The following is a 20,734-nucleotide window of genomic DNA, read 5'->3' on the forward strand; positions in this document are numbered from 1 at the left end:
TTGCTGGTGTCTATCTTAAGTTTCTTTTTAGATTGTGAGCCCTTTGGGGACAGGGAGCCATCTTATTATTTATTATTTATTTCTCTGTGTAAACCACCCTGCGCCATTTTTGGAAGGGCAGTATAGAAATCAAATCAAACAAACAAATAAATAAAACAAAAGCAAATAGTCTCTGCACAGAAAACTACCACATCAGGGGGAAAGGCAGGGTAGAATGCTTCTTGGTGACATACTAGCCTGCTACATGATGGGAAGTGTTGAGTACAGAGAAGCTGTTTTCTGCTATCTGCAATGGTATAGTCCAGACACATATTTGTCACCTCAGTGAGAATTTGGCTTTGGTTACAGCCCAGTCCCTGTGTATGTTTATTTTATGAATATGTGGAGATCAAAGTGGGGACAATGGGTGCAATTCTGTTCCTCCTCCATTAGTTCAGCCCACTTGGGGTTTTTTTACCATGATGTACCCTGCACATTTTCTGGTTTTTCTTTTCAACAATAAGGGCTAGAAACCTTTTGGTTTAAAATGGATATTTAGAATTAAATGATATTGGTCTATTTCACACAATCATTTGAATCTAGGTTTAAAGTTAATAACCAACATTAGCATGATTGAGTGGACCTATGCCAAGGCAGGAATCTCAGGTTCAACTCAGGACCCAAACCAACATCAGCAGTCTTGGTGTAAGTTCACACAACCATACTCATGTTATTTGTTTGTTTGTTTATTAGATTTATATACTGCCCTTCCAAAATGGCTCAGGGCTGTTTACAACATGGTAAAAACAATTAAAACAAGTAAACAGTTAAAATCAAACTATAAAAACAGAATAAAACTAAACAATTCAAACAGCTAAAAAAACCTGGAAAATCAGGGCAGCAATTTAAAACAATTTAAAATAGTTTGTCAATTATTTAAAAACCCTGGAACGCCAGGCCAAAGGTTTCAAGGTACTGACTTGAAACCTAAATTCAAATCACTGTGTGAACCAGGTCACTATGAACTTTTTGTGTACAAGGTAGAGAGCTAGAATTTGAGTTATATCTATTATCTATATTTCTAGATGATCTGGCTATTCTTATACTCCCCTTACAGTCCTCCAGATAGATGATGCGTATGTGTATGAACACTACCATGTCATAAAACTTCTTCTCTATAGATGCTAGACACAGACTGAAAAGTTCTCTTTAAAAGACGATGGGTGGCAGACCTGTTTGCTGGGCTCAGTGCTCAAATAAATGGATTTCGCATCTCATTGTTTTAGGACTGTCCATTGCCTTGAGTATTTTTATATAAATCTGATGAACTAAACTGAGTTGCAGGATCTCCTAAGGAGCAACACTTTCGAGATGACGGGTGGAAAAGAGGTTACACCTAGTGTCTGTTCCCTTGAACTTTATTCTGGCCATGGTGATCAGCTGTAAAAGTCATCATGACTTGTACTACGTTGTCTACTTTAAAAAACACACTTGTTCTCCCCGCAAGGTGGCTGCTTCGCAATCCAGCACACGGCACAATGGAGGCCTTTGATGGCCAAATGACTTTGTTACTCAAATGTGTTGGGGTTTTCCACTCCTTGGTGCCAAGAAGGACTTAATTTAACACAGAATGCCCAGATGGGCCACAAAAAACATTGCAGCGGTCTAGGTTATATATAACTTCATCTCCTCCTAGCCCAGCCGTAACCCAGGCTTACCCCTCCTCCTCTTACCTCCACCCAGCTTTGCCCTTTTTGTGTGTAGCAGAGCACCATTAATCAGCTTCCAAAATGGAACATAGGAAGCTGCCATATACTGAGTCAGACCATTGGTCCATTTGGCTCAGTATTGTCTTCACAGACTGGCAGCGGTTTCTCCAAGGTTGCAGGCAGGAATCTCTCTCAGCCCTATCTTGGAGAAGCCAGGGAGGGAACTTGAAACCTTCTGCTCTTCCCAGAATGGCTCCATCCCCTGAGGGGAAGATCCTGCAGTGCTCACACATCAAGTCTCCCATTCATATGCAACCAGGGCAGACCCTGCTTAGCTAAGGGGACAAGTCATGCTTGCTACCACAAGACCAGCTCTCCTCTAGATGCATACTTAGGAACATAGGAAGTTGTCTTATCCAAAATCAGACCACTGGTCCATCTAGCTCAGATTGTCTACAGTTATAGGCAGTAAGATCAGCCCTGCTGGTTCAGACCCAAGGCCTATCTAGCCCAACATCCTGTTTCCCACAATGGCCCACCAGATGCCTCTGAGAAACCCACAGACAAGAGGTCGGTGCATGCCCTGTCTTTTGCTGTTGCTCTCCAGCAACTGGTATAAGTTGGTTTCAGGCAGGAGTATCTCCCAGCCTTACCTGGAGATGCCAGGGAGTGAACCTGTGACCTTCTGTGTGCAAGCATGCAGGTGCTCTTCCACTAAGCTATGCTCCCATCCCCTCAGGGGAATAGCTTGCAGCAGTCAGTGCTCAAATGTAGTCACCCATCTAAAAGTGAACTGGGCTGCAGGCCCCTGAAATGCAGAGCATGGATAGGGAGTGTATTGCTGTTTGAGCATTCAGCATAACTATGAATAGTTTTATATGCATACAGATTTGTACATGTGTGCACTGTACATAGTTTGTATATATGTTGAATATAATGTGAATAGAGCTACCACTTTCTCCTTAATGAACACCAACCAGAATATTAGGTTAAGCACAGCATTAGCACTGCTGGGCTTAACTTTAGTTGTTGCAGGGGACCAGATCCGGGTCAGGACTGCAGCAGGGGGAGGAGGCTTTAACTCTTTGCATCCTGATCTGGAAGAAGTATGGCTATTTGATTGTAAACTGCCCTGAGCCATTTTGGAAGGGCGGTATATAAATCAAATAAATCAAATAATAATAATAATAATATTTGTCCTCATGGCTATTTGTCAAGGAACAAGTTGGTCTTGTAAGAACTAATCTGCCTATTTTCCTTTCACCATCCCTACAACTGCACTAAATTTGATCCAAATCGGTTAGCCAGTTCACGTTAGACCACTTGCACCTCAGAAGTTCTTGAATGGGGTTGGATGACATCATCACAAACAATGTGTTTAAGGTGTCCCTATGTGTCCCTACAACAGTACCAAATTTGGTTCAAATCGGTTCCCACTTACACCACAAACATCCACGTGTGCACAAGTGAATTTGGTTCAAATTTGTTGCCACTTGCACCTCAAACATTCATGGTTCACAAGTTAGACCAATTGCATCTCAATTGATCACGTGTCTGCCATTTTGAACTGGGGTGGATGAGATCATCACAAACCACAGGTGTCTCTGGGTGTCACTCACTACAACTGTACCAAATTTGGTTGAAATCAGTTAAGCAGTCCACAAATTAGCCCACTTGCGCCCCAAATACTCACACATCTGCCACCTTGAATCAGGGTGGATGACATCATTACAAACCATGCCCTATGTGTCACTATACTTGTAGCAAATTTGGTTCAAATTGGCTAGGCGGTTCACAAGTTAGCCCACTTGTGCCTCAAATGTTTATGCATCTGCCATCTTTAACTGGGGTGGATGACATCATCACAGACTATGCCATTGAGTTGTCTCTATGTGTCCCTACAGCTGTACCTGATTTGGTTCATATTGGTCCAGGCAATTCCAAGTTGATGGCAGCGGGGCACACATACACGGATACAAGGACGGACACACATGCCGAATGCCTATTGAAAAGTAGGTTAAAAAAGCTCCCATTGCTGCCAGTGGGAGATTTTATTTCCCTTTGTCAAATAGCAGCTGTAGGGACTGCCCCCACCCCCATCTTGATTGGGATCCTGGCACAGGCCGCAGGTTAAACTACCCCCCTCCTATGTTCTTGAACTGGGATGTGTTCCCTCTGCTGGCTGCTATTTTTGAAAGACAAGTTAAACCCAGCATCGGTGCTAATGCTGAACATAAAGTTTTGTCTGCCACTCACATGGCCACCACAGGGATGGACCACATCTGAACAAGATGAGTGGGACAAGAATGTGGCAGATATCTAAGCGCAAGTGTGTTTATAGACAAGAGGAAGGAGATAGAGGCCCTTTGGTAAGGGCTCGGATGAGGGTAGCAGGCAGGTAGCAGTCTCAGGTAGAGGGAGAGGCAGGAAAGAGGGCCCAAGGGAAAACGCCGAGAAAAAGCCAGCTGGGAGGAGAACTTGGTGCTGCTTCTCTCCATAGCCCATCTTTATGACTACATATCCATATACACTCCCACCATTTGGTGGGTGTTTAGTTTAATTGCTTCACAAACATACCTACAGTAGGACCTGAATAAATATGTTTACGAGTTTTTGTTTGGGACTGAAAGCATGCTTATGATCAGTGAGTGAGAGGCAGGGACAGTGTGAAGCACTCCTTCGTTTTCTTTGCTTCTTATGTCTATGTGTCTATGTCTATGTCTATTCCTTATGGGAACACCTCTCAGTCTTGGCCACAGCCAGCATGTGGAGAAGGAGCTTTTTCAACAACAAGACTGAATAACATGAAGTGGGGGGCGGAGGGAGGGAATCGATTGGAAGGACACATTTCCTGAAACCAAAATATCACAATTTTGTCTTGGGGAAAAGTCTCCACCTCGTCTCTGCAGAGGAAGAAAGAAAGAAGCAGGGTGGGGTCGGGGGGGGGAGAAAGCAAGCAGAGGGGAGCAAGAAAACGAGTGCCAAAGGTTCTTGGCTGCTTTGCTGGAACATTCCTGAGGCATTTGACACCTGCCTTTCACTCAGGCCTCCTAACACTTTTCTACTTCCTGTCACAAGCAAAAGACAAGCACACACTTCCTTGCTGTGTCTGGATTGTATAGCGTGCTACGACCTTTTAGAGAAACAACTTGAATCAAGAGTTACAAGCCTGGCCCTGTAAGTGGTGGTGTGGCAACTACTATAGATATAGATATAGATATAGATATAGATATAGATATAGATATAGATAATTTTATTATTATTATTTCTCCTAGGTGTACCCATCGCTAATCCCATGTGTGGCAGCTCTCGCGAGAGTTCGCAAGCAGCTGCCGGATAGGATTAGCAATGGGGATAGGAGGGGAAATAGGGATGGCGGCTGTGCCGGCTGTCGGGAACAGGAGGTGGTGGCAGCGGGTAGCCCGGCCGCCAGGGGGAGAAGGCAGGCAAGCCCAACCCGGCCAGCAGGAGCAGGAGGCGATGGCGGGCCGGGCTGGGCGCTGGGAGAAGAAGACGGCGGCAGGCCGACCTGGCCTGGCTGGCAGGAGTTGGCTGCCCTACCAGGAGTGGGTGGGTGGGTGGGCGGGTGGAAGATGGCAGGCTGGCTTTCCAACTGGCCCACCAGCCAGAAACTGTGGGGTGGGGGCGAGAAGTGGGTGGGGGGAGAGGAAGCAGGCCGACCGGCCGGCCCAACAGAAAGCGTGGAGGGGTGGGGGCGAGAAGTGGCCGGCTGGCCTGCCAGAAAGTCGGGCGTGCTGGTGGGGGGAGGAAAAAGTGGCGGTGGGTGGGCCAGCTGGAGATGCAGAAGCTCTGCGCCTGGCCCAGCTAGGATAGTTAGATAGATAGATAGATAGATAGATAGATAGATAGATAGATAGATAGATAGAGTGTGCTGTAAAAATTAATATTTATTTATATATATGTTTTATATAAAAACTTATAATTATAATATATAATTAAAATTATATATTATTATATATAATTTTTTAAAAAGTTTAATGTGTTGTTAATGTGTTTTTATCTATTATGATTTTATCTATTAATTTTAAATGTGTTATGTTTTATGTTTTTTATTCTGTACACCGCCTAGAGATTTTTATACTAGGCGGTATATAAATTATATTATTAATAACAACAACAACAACAACAACAATAATGATACAATAGTACAATAATATAAATAATTTCTCCCTGTTATATGAAGTCTCTATTTAGGTTTGACCTGGTCATTGATAGGGTCCTAATATTGTCATTTAGGGTACTCTTTATTCAAAGTTTTCTTGCAATGTACCACAGACCAAAGCTGCTTCCACACTAAAGCCCTTTAATGCTGCTGGGGCATTTCCTGTTGTTAGCTAGAAGTGGAATTAAAAGGCAGGGTCCACACAGCATTTAATTTGTCTCTGTATTACCCAGAAATGCATACCTGCCAACATGTCCCTATTTTTCCATTCAGATGAATGGGAAAATAGGGACATCTGATCAAATGTCTTTTCCAATGGACAAAATCTTTCATATATATATTTACATTATAATGTTTGTTCACAAGCAAATCCCATGTAGCAAAGGTCTTTTCCAGTGTTAATTAAAAATTCCCTCTTTGCAGTTCCTGCCTGTTTTATTATTTCCTGTTGATTGCGGCTGGGAGATTAATGATGGAAGAGCTCCCTAATTGCCCCTTGAATAGCCTATCTTAACTGAGCCAATGTTAATTTCTGTTCCAGCACAGGGCAGAGAGCTTTAACTACTAGCTTTCTTGCAGTATTGTTTTTTCTTCTTCCATATTTTATAGTAGAATAGCAATGTTTACCACCTGCAGCCCTCACTTTGGTACAAATGAGCAAGATCATGTTGCAACCCCTTCAGAGCAGCACAAGGGAGCTCTTCTGGCCCTGCAAGCATGGATGGGGGACTCATGCAAATGTGATCAGCTTATGAGGTCTTTGCTGCTCACAGTCTCTCTGTCAAAAGAGGGTGAGTCCAAATCTCAGTTCCTGCTCCCAGCTGGTGCTTGCCATAGTCTGTAGCGCTTTATAGCCCAATGGCATTTGCACCAGACCCCCACACATTGCAAGTGGGTGGCGGTTCTCATGATTGTTAACAAAGGGAAGTTGACTATTTTTTTGACTTTTCTCTTGGATTTCATTCTCCCAGAGACAATTATGAGAAGGCAGTCAACAAACAGAAGAATGCAAAAACTGGTGTCATACCGGGTGAAACCAATTGTCCATCTAGCTCAGGGCCCTCTAAGGCAATATAGGCCGGGATACGGAAGAGCTTTATTGCCTTGGCTCAGGCAAGTTTTCAAGGAGGCCAGAATGGCAATAGACACATGCAAAGAAACCAGGTTGTTACTGTCTGGCAGCTGGTAGTCAGAATTTAATGTAATCTCTATGAAAATGGCCGCTGTGCTTTTTTGCTACGTAGGTACTTATGAGATAGAACATGTTTCACCTGCTTTTTTCATGAACACTCAGAGAGACTTACACTCAATAATGCATCGCAGTGTAAATAGAATGCTCCTGCTCTGCATGAATACCCAGAAACTCTTCACAAATGTTTCTCCTGATGCCCGGTGGACCTTCCTCGTTTGTTTCAGTGCTTCTGCTGCCAGCATTGTTTGCTGCTGCTTTGAGTGCCTTCACAGAGGCCTCTGTAGGCAGCTGCCCACTGGGCCCTGGCAGCAGCAGGGGCACCATTCCCATGAGGCAGGGTGAGGTGGTCACCTCAGGCATCGGTGCAGGAAGGAAGGGGCACAGAGGGTGGCAAGTGCTCACCACCTCATGGTCCACTGCCACCCACATGCCTCACCCACTGGGATAGACTGTTCATTTTCTCTTCACCCTCCACTTGGAGGAACTTGGAGCTAGGAATACCCCCTGCCACCATGACCTAACTTAGTAGCATAGTATGAGGATGCTCATGTAGTGCCACTGCTGCCTTGGCAGCTTGGCCTGAGAATGCTGAGCATGTGTGTGTGTATTATCCTTTAGGGATGTGCACAGAACCCTTTATGGGCCTCCGAACTGGTTTGAACAGCAGGTGGTTCCGCTGATTCGAAGACGGGGGTGCCGCTTTAAGTGCGGGGGAGGGTGAACCCGGATATACCTGGAAGTATCGGGCGTGCCTGTGTGTGTCATGCCTGACACGAGCCTGCTGCATGCACATGCACAGCACTCACGTCCCTGCGCAGGCACGCCCGATACCTCCAGGATTTTCCGGTAAACAGGGCAGCAGGGAGGTATGTTGCCGCCCCATGGACTTACCAAAAAAGGAGCGCTTGCGAAGGAAGAGCGGCGGGAGGGTTAAGTTCACCCTCCCCCCTACTTAAAGCGGCACCCCACCAGCACCACCTTCGAACCTCCCCCACCTGGTTCCATGCACCTCCCTATTATCCTTTGCCTCAGGCAGCAAAATGCCCCTGCCTGCCCGCTAAAGTGGATGTTTGGATGGATGGGCACTGGGTCAGTGAAGAAACTCCTGTCATTATTCGTAGTCACTGATTGAGCCGTCCTTTCAGACAGACCTTTTCTTAATAGCTGTTCATGCTAATAGCCAAGACAAAATCCCGTAGCCATGACCCCTGTAGACTAGGTGTGAAAAAGTACTTCCTTTTGTCTTGAACCTGCTGCTTATCAATTTCAGAGGATAACTACACTTTTTAAAAAAAATTTGACTAAGGATGCTGATGAGATCCAGAATCACCCAGATTTTGATTGAGAATTCTAACATCCACAACGTTTCCAGATCTTATGAGGGGAGGGGGTCCCCTCTTTCGCCTCATAAACTGGTGAACTCCCAGCATTCTGGTTAATAAGTAATCCAGGTTTATCAGATGGTTTTGCCAGATATCCAGAAATAATCCAGTCGGTTTGCATTGATCTGCATCAATGTGCCAGAGGTGGGGGAGAGGGAGGGCTTCCACTAGTGCTAAGGGTTGGAGGTGGCCCTAGAGGCGCTCTTACCCTCCACACCCCCTGGGGCCTCCCGAATCATTTTTAGTCTGTCCTGGGTGATGTGGTTTGTGCCCTCAAGAACCTATGTGTTAAAAAAAATGATGCTTAACTTGCAGTGGGGGCCCCTCCAAAAACCTTTAGGTCCAGGCTCCAAAATTACCTAGGTGCACCTCTGGGTAGCCCTGGAGCATGATTTAAGGATAGGCTTCTCAAGCTATCTGGCTGCCCACTTGCATCTCGCTGCTGCCTGGCTGCCTTCACGGCTGCTGCACCTACCGTACTGACGCAGCCTGGTGGCATCACAAAGGGGGCATGCAGACTTGGTGGGGCTGGGCTGCACAAATGCCAGTGAGCACAGGCTTGCCTAAAAGGGCTGCCTGCTCCCGCTGGGATTGCAGCAGCTCCGCTGCCTCAGAACCATTGCAGTGGGGTGTGCCTCGATAGCATCGGAAAGCAGTCCGTGGAGCACCTGGTTCAGGGGAAGTAGCTGGCAGCCCCTGGAGACCTGTGGCCCCACTCTGTGGATTCACACACAGAGACCCTGATCAGTTGTAGCTACTGCTCAAAGCCAAATGGCATGTTTAATATAACATGTAGGTGGGCTTGATGACATAAGAACATAAGACCAGCCCTGCGGGATCAGGCCCAAGGCCTATCTAGTCCAGCATCCTGTTACACACAGTGGCCCACCAGATGCCCCTGGGAAGCCCACAGGCAAGCACTGAGGCAGGCCCTCTCTCCTGCTGTTGCTCCTCTGCAACTGGTATTGAGAGGCATCTTGCCTTTTAGGCTAGAGGTGGCCCATAGCCCTCAGACTAGCAGCCACTGATAGACTGGTCCTCCATGAATTTATCTAAGCCCTTCTTAAAGCCATCCAAGCTGGTGGCTGTCAGCACATCTTGTGGCAGAGAATTCCATAGGTTAATTATGCATTGCGTGAAAAAGTACTTCCTTTTGTTGGTTCTAAATTTCTTGGCAACCAGTTTCATTGGATGACCCCTGGTTTTAGTGTTATGCGAAAGGGAGGAAATTTCCACACTCTCCACACCATGCATAATTTTATAGATCTCTATCATGTCACCCTTCAGTTGTCATTTTTCTAAACTAAAAAGACCCATTATTATGTTTTCCACTCTAATCTCAAATATTTCAAAAGCAGGCCTTTGACCCTTGCTATGAAATTTGACTTTCCTATAGATATCTGAAATGGCATCCATGAGTCCCATAGCAATCTCAAGCCACTGGTCTCAGCCCTTGAAGGGGGCCCACTGAGGGTGTTGCTTTAGTGTTGGGGAAATGTCCTTTTGCGGTGCAAGCAATGCTTTAAAACATACAAAAGTTGGAGGGATCACCTGAAGCATGGGAGAAAGAATGAGGACCAAAACAGCCTTGGAGGCACTGATATGTGGATTTGGCTGAAGTCTCAAGAAATCAGCATCAGTCTCCAAGCAGCTATTGGTTTTAATCATTTGATACTGTAAAACATCTAGGGAAATTTTGGGTGTGTGTGTGTGTGTTGGGTGGCGAATCTCCAGGAATCACATCAGTCAGAGCTGGTAGTCCCATCTGTCAGATAACTCTGCAAACGTTACATCTGCCTCTGTGGTCTCATTAACTGTGGGCATTCAGATTGTAAGCCCCTCGGGGATGGAATCAATAATGATGATAACAATAACAGTGCTCAGCTCTGCCTCCTTGCCTCACAGAGAACGGCCACAGCAGACTGTTGACCTCTCCATGAGCACCTGTTGAGGACAGAAGGTCACCTCTAGGGAATCCTGGAACTGCAAAAGGCCAGTCTGGGGTCTATGCATTCTGAGGTCCCTTCTGTCTCTGCCTCGGTCTCGCCTAGTTCCTTCATGCCATCTGCAAGGTTAAGTTCATCTGACATGATGCCTCCCTTCTGACTCACCCATGATGGGAGTTTCCTGCCCATCTCCTTCTCTAGCCCTTGCAGCTAAGGCAGGGCCCTTTCCCAGCTAAAGGAATTTAATTACACCGGGGAAGCCAGGCGCCAAGAAGGCAGCAGAGTGACGCCAGTGCCAAGGAAAGGCTGCACCATCAGGCATGTGGAAGGGGTGCAGGAGGCATAGCTGAGAAGCTAAACGCTAACAAAGATCATCAAGAGGCCAGGAGAGAAAGTCTCTTCATCTCTCACCATGTGCCAATCTCACAATATCTCACATTCCTTAAAGACTCATTTGCTTGCTTTACAAAATATACCTTGTTTCTATCCAGTATCTTCCTTCTGCCAGGGGGTTGTCTACACAGGGACAGCCCAAAGGTTATCTTGCAGCCCCATTACACAACCCAGAATCTCTTACAGCATCCCAGCAGACACTGAGGTGCAACTCTCAGGGCCAAACTACAAGTTACACGCAAATGTTAAAAAGCCCTCAAGGTTTCTCCCCTCCATCCCACAACCACTCCCCACTTCTGCAGGGTTCCTTGATCTGCGTATTTGCAATGGTAAACACAGACCTGCAAACCTGCTGGGCAGAAAGATGCAGTGGGAAAGCAATGGATGGGAGAAGAATCAAGCAATTCCCATCTACACCATTCTCCAACTTCCAACCCCACCCCCTTTGATGCTGCATTTTCCTGGAAGCAGCAGCCACTTAACTTGTAATACTATTACTACTACTACTACTACTACTACTACTGCTACTACTTATATACCACTTTTCAACAAAAGCTCCCAAAGCAGTTTATATAGAGAAATAAAGAATTAATAAATAAGATGGCCTCCCTGTCCCCAAAGGGCTCACAACCTAAACAAGCATCATAAGCTAGGACACCAGCCACAGCCACTGGAGGGATGCTGTGCTGGGGTTGGATAGGGCCAGTTGCTCTCCCCCTGCTAAATGAAGAGAACCACCCCTTTAAAAAGCTGCCTCTTTGCTCCATTAGAAGGGTCTAACCTACATGGTTGCATGCTTAGTGCATGCAACCACCCTCAGTTGGCCTCAGATTATGCACAGCTGGGGGAACACCTTCTGGATCCTGTGCTGTTTGTGCAGTCAGTCCCACCCCTAGATTCACAGGTGAGAAATGTTATGATTGCTGCAAGGCAGTAGGCTAATTCAGGGCATGCTGACACTGCAAACTGATTTAATTGTTACTCTCTTGCCCCAGGGACCCTTGGGAACCTTAGTTCTGTGTGGGTGGGGGCTAGAGATTTATAACAGGGAACGGTGTAGCAGGTGTTCAGACAGCCATGTGATTTAGCTAACAAGTTCTCTGCACTTTGGGCGTGGGGGTGATGGTGGGAAGAGCTGTGGCAGTGAAAAAAATGTTCTTAGTATTGTTGGAGATGAACTTCCAGTGCATCGACCTTTTGCACCAACTGTCCTAATGACCACTAGGGGCATTGGGAGTGGAGACCCTGAGTCAGGGTCTCCCTATCTGTCCCTACTCTATGACCCCTGAACTGACTCTGCAGCACTTCCTGGGCTGAGTCACAATCCTTCCTTTCCTCCTAGAGAGCAGATGGAAACATCTCTCTCTCCCTCTCCTTACCTATCCACTATGTAGTCCTTTAGATTAGAGATAGGTCTTTCCTATCTAAGTGTATTTAACCAATAAATGTTTAGTGTTTAGTCACACAAGGATCTCCATGTGTTTTCTCTAAATAGCTGCAATATCCAAACCATCCTCTGCTACCTACTCTGTAACTGGAGTGTGTGCTCATTCCTTAGTGCTCTGCTGTTTTACCTATTGTGGGTGAAAATCAACAACCTCTAACAAGTATAAATGTGTCCTTAGGTGAGGAGGCTGAGAAAGTGTATACGATGCTCTCTCCATTGGCAGTGCAGGAGCAAACCCAGAACTACTGTTTCAAACTACAGTTTGAAAGCTGAGTCTCCAGTCTTGCAATACATGCCTAAAGACCTAATTCTTCTGATCAGCCGTTATTGCTCTGAGGTGATTTCACAGTGAAGCACAAAAGCTTTAAAAAGCACCACCTAGACGATCATGTGATAATTACAACCAGTCACATGACTGTGTGAATCCATCTACTGAGAGACCATGGAAATGCTATTTGTGCATGGGTGGGGTGGGGTGGGGTGGTGTGTGTGTGTGTGTGTGTGTGTGTGTGTGTGTGTGTGTGAAGAGATGGGGCTCTTTCTGCTCAATTGTCTTTTCTATTGAGATCCAACAGGGGGAGCATCAGAGGCAGAGAAGCAACAGTCAGCTATGACGGCTGCTGCGGCATCAGGATTCTGAACCACAGGGCAGTATGTCTCATTAATGGTGAATCTCAGGTCTTGACCTGCCTCCAAGGCAGGCTGTAGCTAGAGGGGGGTCTGATTGCTGAGCAGGCAGGCAACAAACAAAGAGGTCAGAAGCAGCAGGCGAGGAACAAGTACCCGGCCAAGTACAGAAGCGCCAAAAAATACAGTCAGGCTGGGCTGGGCTGAGCTGGGCTGGGCTGGGATCAAGTATTCTGTGAGACAAGCAGGGGAAGGGTGCTCAGACAGAGGAACAACTATGCCTGGAACTGCAGGTTGCTTACCTGTAACTGGAGTTCTTCTGGTGGCCATCTGTCCAGTCACACAGATGGGCTTCACGCCTGCGTGAAGAAAACCTTCGGAATACTCACAAGCTAATCTTTTTCTGGCCCTCTAATAGGTAGATAGGCCCCTCCCCCTTGTACCTTGGTCTTGTGCTCTGCATGCCCCTCCTCAGTTCTAGAGTCTGCCAACAGAAGCTCTGCAGCGGTCCAGGATGGGTGTGTGTGTGTGTGTGACTGGACAGATGACCACCAGAAGAATTCCAGTTACAGGTAAGCAACCTGCCATTCTAAGTGGCCTCTGTCCATCACACCAATGGGCACATAGCAAGCTCCAGAACTACAGAGGGGGGAGCAGAGCCCCACATCCAGGAAAAGATTTCAGAATTTGAACCCCGAACATCAAGGAATAGGCAGGATAGCTAAACAGAACGCATATTTATTGAACTCAATAGCAAGTGCATGGTGTAAACAGAGGAATAATGAATAAACCTGGCAGAAAGAACAATACTTCACTGAAACAATGCCTGTAGAACTGATCTCCTAAAAGTTGCATCATGGCTGGCCCTGAGGTCCAGTGCATAATGCTTTATAAAGCATGATGGAGAAGCCCACATAGCAGCCTGGCAGATGGACTCCAGAGAGAGTCCCCTATCAAAAGCCGTTGAAGTGGCTACTGCCCTGGTGGAGTGAGCTTTCAGAGAAACAGGGGGTACCAATCCGGTTACCTGGTATGCCAGTTTGATGCATTGAACATTCCAAGCAGAGATGGAGTGGGACGGAGCCCTCTGGCCCTTCCAGGGCGGATTGTAGGTGACAAACACGTGGCATACCTGAAGGGTGCTGTGAGGTGGACATAAAAGGTTAGTGCCATCTATGTGTGCCATCTATGCTCTAGATCCGTAGATGGGTCTGGGAAGAAAACTGGTAAGGAGATAGGTTGAGACCTATGGAATGTAGAGACTACTTTGCGGAGGAACAAAACATCAGCTCTAAGAACTGCTTTATCCTTTTGAAAACACAGGAAGGGGGAATCACAACCTAAAGCCCTCAACTCATCCACCCTCCTGGCTGACGTGATGGCAACCAGAAAAACAGTTTTAAGGGTCAGCAAACACAGGTTACACATCGCCATAGGCTCAAACAGTTTACCCATGAGAGCATGAAGGACACATGGTAAGTCCCATGGAGGGGCTACCGAAAGTGTGTCTGGGGATAGATGGGTCAAACCTTTTAGAAACTGTATAACCTCCCTCAAGGCAAACAAGGAGCTACCCAGTCTTGGGGTGGTTCAGTAGGCCGAAATGGCAGCTGGGTGAACCCTGACTGAGAACATGGAGAGTTCTGACTTTTTTAGACCAAGCAAGTAAGACAATATCAGAGGCAGTGGCGCAGTAGTGGGATCAGTCCCCCCTTGTGAGTTAACAAATTGCACAAAACATTTCCATTTTGCCTTGTATGAAGTCATCATGGAGGGTTTCCTGCAAGCTGCAAAAACATTCTCTAACTCTGGAGGCCAGGTGTCTGGAGTCGCCAGGCTGTCAGGCATAGCTTCTGGACATCTGGATGAAGGAGCTGTCCTTTGTTCAGGGACAGCAGCGAAGGTAAGAGGGGAAGTCGGAAGAACTGCCCGCAAGAGAGGTGAAGAAGACGGGGGAACCAAGGCCAGCACGGCCACCAAAGTGTCACTAGGTTGCAATTTGCCTCCTCGAGCTCCAATTTCTTAAGGGCCCTCGGGAGGAGAGGGACTGGAGGGAACAGATACAGAAACTTCTCTGGCCAGGATGTTGTGAAGGCGTCGCCCGAATAATTCTCCCCTAGCCCTACCCTGGAGTAGTACATGGGGCACTGATGGTTGAATTCGCTCGCAAAAAGATCTATCTTCGGTGCCCCCCATTGTCGAAAAATATCCTGTAATATTCCAGGGTTGAGTTTCCATTCGTGGGACACCACCTTCGACCAACTCAGCGTGTCCACCAGGGTATTGTTGAGGTCTTTGATATGCACTGCTGAAAGATGAATGCAATGGTTCAAGGCCCAGTGCCAGAGGTCTAGGGTTAGAGAGAGAAGGGTGCGGGAACTGGCCCCTCCCTGACGGTTAATATATGCCTTTGTTGTAGTATTGTCTGTCATGATTTGAATGTGACGGCCTTGAACTTCTGGGAGGAAGCCTCTCAATGCCTTGAAAACAGCCAAGAGTTCCAGGTAGTTTATATGGCGGTGGGCCTCTTCCTCGGTCCAGTGGCCATTTATATGTAGGTCTTGTAGGAGAGCTCCCTAGCCATCTTCAGATGCATCAGTTGTTACCTGCACCTGCGGAGAAGACTTTCTGAAAGGAGCCGACTCTAGGAGATTTCCAGGTTCTGTCCACTAAGTGAGGGTTCTGCGCACCCGATCTGGGATACATAGCACCTTGGAGTTGTGATCCCAGAGTGGTTGGAAAACATCAAGGAACCACCATTGTAGTGGGCGCACGTGAAGTCTGGCTGTAGGCAGGATTGCTGTCGTGGAGGCCATAAGGCCTAACATGCGTTGTATGTCCCTTGCAGTGTGAAGAGCCTTTTTGCACAGTTGCCAAGCTGAGTCCTGTATTTGTGTGACTCGGTCATCTGGAAGGCTCACTGCGGCCACTGTGGAGTTGAACATGATCCCCAGAAAACGTATATTGCGAGTTGCTGTCAATTATGATTTTCTGAAACTGATACTGAGGCCTAAGTCTTGTGATAGTGATGTACAGGTGAAACTCGGAAAATTAGAATATCGTGCAAAAGTCCATTAATTTCAGTAATGCAAATTAAAAGGTGAAACTGATATATGAGACAGACGCATTACACGCAAAGCGAGATGTCAAGCCTTAATTTGTTATAATTGTGATGATCATGGCGTACAGCTCATGAAAACCCCAAATCCACAATTCCAGAAAATTAGAATATTACATGGAACCAAGAAGACAAGGATTGAAGAATAGAACAATATCGGACTTCTGAAAAGTATAAGCATGCATATGTATTCAGTACTTGGTTTGGGCCCCTTTTGCAGCAATTACTGCCTCAATGCGGCGTGGCATGGATGCTATCAGCCTGTGGCACTGATGAGGTGTTATGGAAGACCAGGATGCTTCATTAGCGGCCTTCAGCAATTCTGCATTGTTTGGTCTCATGTCTCTCATCCTTCTCTTGGCAATGCCCCATAGATTCTCTATGGGGTCAGGTCAGGCGAGTTTGCTGGCCAGTCAAGCACAGTACACTGTATACTTTTCAGAGGTCCGATATTGTTCTATTCTACAATCCTTGTCTTCTTGGTTCCATGTAATATTCTAATTTTCTGGAATTGTGGATTTGGGGTTTTCATGAGCTGTACGCCATGATCATCACAATTATAACAAATTAAGGCTTGACTTATCTCGCTTTGCATGTAATGCGTCTGTCTCATATATCAGTTTCACCTTTTAATTTGCATTACTGAAATTAATGGACTTTTGCACGATATTCTAATTTTCCGAGTTTCACCTGTAGTCATTTGGAGATCCTTTAGGAGATGCCCTGGAGACCTTGCGGATAGCAACCAGTTGTCGAGATGGGGGAAAATCTGAACACTCCTCTCTTGTAAGTGACCAATCACTACCACCATGCACTTTGTGAAAACCCTTAGTGCCGAGGAGAGTCCAAAAGGCATGGCCCTGAATTGTATGCATTTTCGCCTACTTGAAAACAGAGGAACTTCCAGTGTTGTGGACATATTGATATGTGGTGGTAAGCATACTCTAGATCTATGGAGGCAAACCACATCCCCCCTGAGAGAAGTGCCATAATGTCCATGATGGCAAGCATCCTGCTGAAGTGTTTGTACGCTACATCAGAACTGAGAAGTCGTAGATCTAGGATGGGCCTTAGGCCACCATTCCTTTTCAGAATGGTGAAGCAGAGGGAGAACCAGCCATTCCCTAGGTGGGAGGGTACACGCTTTATATCTCCTTTTTTGGAGAAGTCCCGATCTCCTCCTGAAGGATGGCAGTCGTATGAGTGATTTTTCTGTCCGAATCTGGTGGTTGTTCTGTGAATTCTGTGGCGTAGCCTAGGCCAACAATGGTAAGGACCAAGGCATCTGTTGTGATATGTTCCCATTGGTTCAGGTAAGGCCTCAAACGCGACCCCACCCAAGGGTAGTCATGACCTCTTTTGGAAGGTAGCAGACTTAGACTTTGGTTGGCCGGGTTTCGTGGCTTGGAACTGTCACTTTCTATACTCCGTATTGAAGTGGAGTTGATGAAAGGCATGGTCATACGACTGGGATCCAGACGAGCAGGATTGGGAGGGCTTTTGCAAACAAAAAAGGCCTTGTAAATATGGAGGAGGAGGATGAGAAGCTCATAGACCTGGCAGGTTTCCTCATCTTTTGTACCCGCTCCATCGTTTCATCTGTCTGTGTCTCAAATAAGGTGAGGCCATCAAAGGGGAGGTCTTCGATTCATGTCCAAGCCTCCGGGTTCAACCCTGACAACCGGAGCCACACATGTCTGTGTAAAGAAATAGTCCCCACTACAGATCTAGTGGCGCAGTCAGTGGAATGCCGAGATGTGTGCAATAGTTGTTTGCTTAGTCTGCCTCCCTCCTTTTGCAAGGAAAGAATGGCTTCCTTCTGTGGGGACGAGAGAGGTTCCAGTTGATCTGACAGCCTTTCCCATAACAGGTGGTTGTATCTGGACATGAAGGCTTGATAATTAGCAATCTTAATTAGCATGGTTGAACTGGAATAAAGGTGTTTGCCCATGGAGTCTAACCTACGGCCCTCCCTGTTAACAGGGGTGGACAACATCTTGTTCTTAGACTTGGCCTGAGCCGCTTCCACCACTACTGAATTCGGAATAGGGTGGTTTTGTAAAAACAAGGAGCCCTCTGTCTGAACCCTATACAGATTCTCCACCGTTCTGGAAGTAGGGGGAACTGAGGACGGTTTCCCCCAGAAGCTCTGGGCAATGTCCAATAGAGCTTGATTCATTGGAATTGCCACCACCTTAGATGAATCTCCTTCTAGAACATTGAATAGGGGGTTAGAGGAGGGTGTGGTCTCCTCATGCTGCTGGATTCCGAGAGACTTGGCCATTTTAGACAGATGAAAAGGATTTCAGATCCTCGAAGGGGATGAAGGAACCATGTTGACTCCTTTCCCCCAATGCTTCTGGTTGGGGGTGTCATGGCTAGCAGAGGAAGCACTAGACCCTGGTTCTGAATCGGAAGACGAATCCGAGGACTCTAAAATCGTCTCCGGTGGCTCCGGGTGAATAACCTCTAGGTTCAACACTGGCATAAAGCTGACTGTCTGAGCCAGGGCAACGGCAGGTTTAGGGTTCTCTACACGAAGCATTGGAGTAGGGGCTGGCACTGGTTGGGCAAACGTAAGTGATTGAGACGTTTGGGGGGCAGTGCCCTGATAGGGTGCATTAGCCTTATTTTGGTGTTGTAAACACTCCCTTGTGGGGGGGGGTAGTAGGATCAACTATGTCATATAGGCGGTGGAGACGATGCACTGGTGGAGAGGACCTCTCCCTGGGTTGGACCGCTGACCTTGAGTGTTGTCTATAAGGGGAGCGGGACCTTGATCGGTAGCGACTACAGTATAACCTGGGGTGCTTACGGTAACTGTCCCTTCTGTAAAACTGGTCATACTCCTGGTGACATGTGCTTCTCACATAATGACCATAAGGGTAGCCAGCGTAATCGCTTCCCTCGGGGTCACTAATATCAGTGAAAATCTCCTCATCCTCATAATCATAGGAGGGATAATATTTAATGGAGTGGCAAGGAGAGGAGTCAGCCCATCTGGACACATATAACTGGGAGCAGTCATCCTCCCTGGAATCCTCGGACGGCCAGGGGTCCGTGTCAGACTCATACTTGAGTCCGATCGAAAAAATTAGCCCTGCCAAAAGGCTGTCCGTGGGCTGGTCCTGAAAGCTGTGTGTGGTGAGCTCGGTGAGCTGGGCTAGAATGACCTGTAGAGGCTTGGTTCAGGGACTGAGCATGCTCCGCTCTCAGTCCCGACCTGCTTCCTGGCTCCACTTGCCATGTCTGCTGGACTGGCGCCCAGTGCTTAGATTTAGCTGCCAACTTCGCCGGCTTCAGGAGCTGCTCTGACTGTGTCAGTGCCTCCGGAGCCCTCTGCGCATGGGCCAAATCACCCGGCGTCCGGCTTTCAGTAGCCGGTACGCTTGGGCTTCAGAGCCGACGCATCAGGGGCTCCGGCTTTCCATTTTTTGTGCTTTTTATGCCTTTGACCAGAGAGCTCGAGCTCATTCAAAGGAGTGTGGCTGGCGGTAGCGGGAACCACAGAAGGCAGCGTTAATGTAGCGCCTGGCCATTCAAAGGCTGGCTGTGGCAGTAGCAGCAGCGCTGATGGCACAAGAGGAACTGTGGAGTCCCCAGAGGAGTCCCAGGCCCTCTTGTTGATGGAAGCGCCACCTCCAACAATGTCACTCCTTCCATGGAGGCTGTTCCTGTAGTGTTGTTGGCTTGCTCCACAGCAGATGGGGCTGACAGGGCATGTTCCCACAAGTAAAGGTGCAGGTGGGAGGCCCTGTTACATCTCGCTTGCTTGGAGAACTTGAGGCAGTGAAAGCAGGAGGCTGACAAATGGGATTCCCCTAAGCAGAAAAGGCAGATGGCCATCAGATGAGGGAAAGGCTGACCAGCACTGAGAACAAAGTTTGAAAGTTGTCTTGCCGGCCATACACCACAGAAAAATAAGGTGAGGGGGTTTTGGGGTGTGTGTGTGTGTGTGTGTGTGTGTGTGTGTGTGTGTGTGTGTGTTGTTTTAGGGGGGGTATTAGAAAACTAACCCGAGAGAAATAAAAGAACACAAAATGAGACAGATAGCAGTGTGTGTGTGTGTGTGTGTGTGTGTGTGTGTGTGTGTGTGTAGTGGTGTTGGCTTGGTATATATATATGTAAAGAATAGAGACCAGAATGAATAAATATGAATTAAAAAGATAACAACTCCTGTAGTTTGTTGACAGAAAGCTTGTAAGGATGACCTGAGGTGTTTCCTCTTTGGTGGACAAAAAGAACTGAGGAGGAGCATGCAGAGCACATGACCAAGGTACAAGGGGGAGGGGCCTATCTACCTATTAGAGGGCCAGAAAAAGATTAGCTTGTGAGTGCTCTGAAGGTTTTCTACATGCAGGTGTGAAGCCCATCTGTGTGACTGGACAGAGACCACTTAGAACAGGCATCCCCAAACTGCGGCCCTCCAGATGTTGCTGAACTACAACTTCCAGCATACCTAGCCACAAAAAATTGTGTCTAGGGATGCTGGGAGTTGTAGTTCAGCAACATCTGGAGGGCCGCAGTTTGGGGATGCCTGGCTTAGAAGAACAATTGTTATATGGGTCCAGCGAGGCCTCTATTCATTTCTTAGGTCACTGGAGCTGAAGAGCTGCAATACTGTTTCTGGCCTTCATATGGGTGGTGCTGCAGTCAGAGGCGTATCTAGGGAAAATAGCGCCTAGGGCAAGCACTGAAATTGCGCCCCTGTCCGAACATCTGACACCCATCTTTCAGATAACTTTACCATAATATCAG

The sequence above is a fragment of the Hemicordylus capensis genome, chromosome 2 (assembly GCF_027244095.1).
Source record: "Hemicordylus capensis ecotype Gifberg chromosome 2, rHemCap1.1.pri, whole genome shotgun sequence".
Lineage (NCBI taxonomy): Eukaryota > Metazoa > Chordata > Lepidosauria > Squamata > Cordylidae > Hemicordylus > Hemicordylus capensis.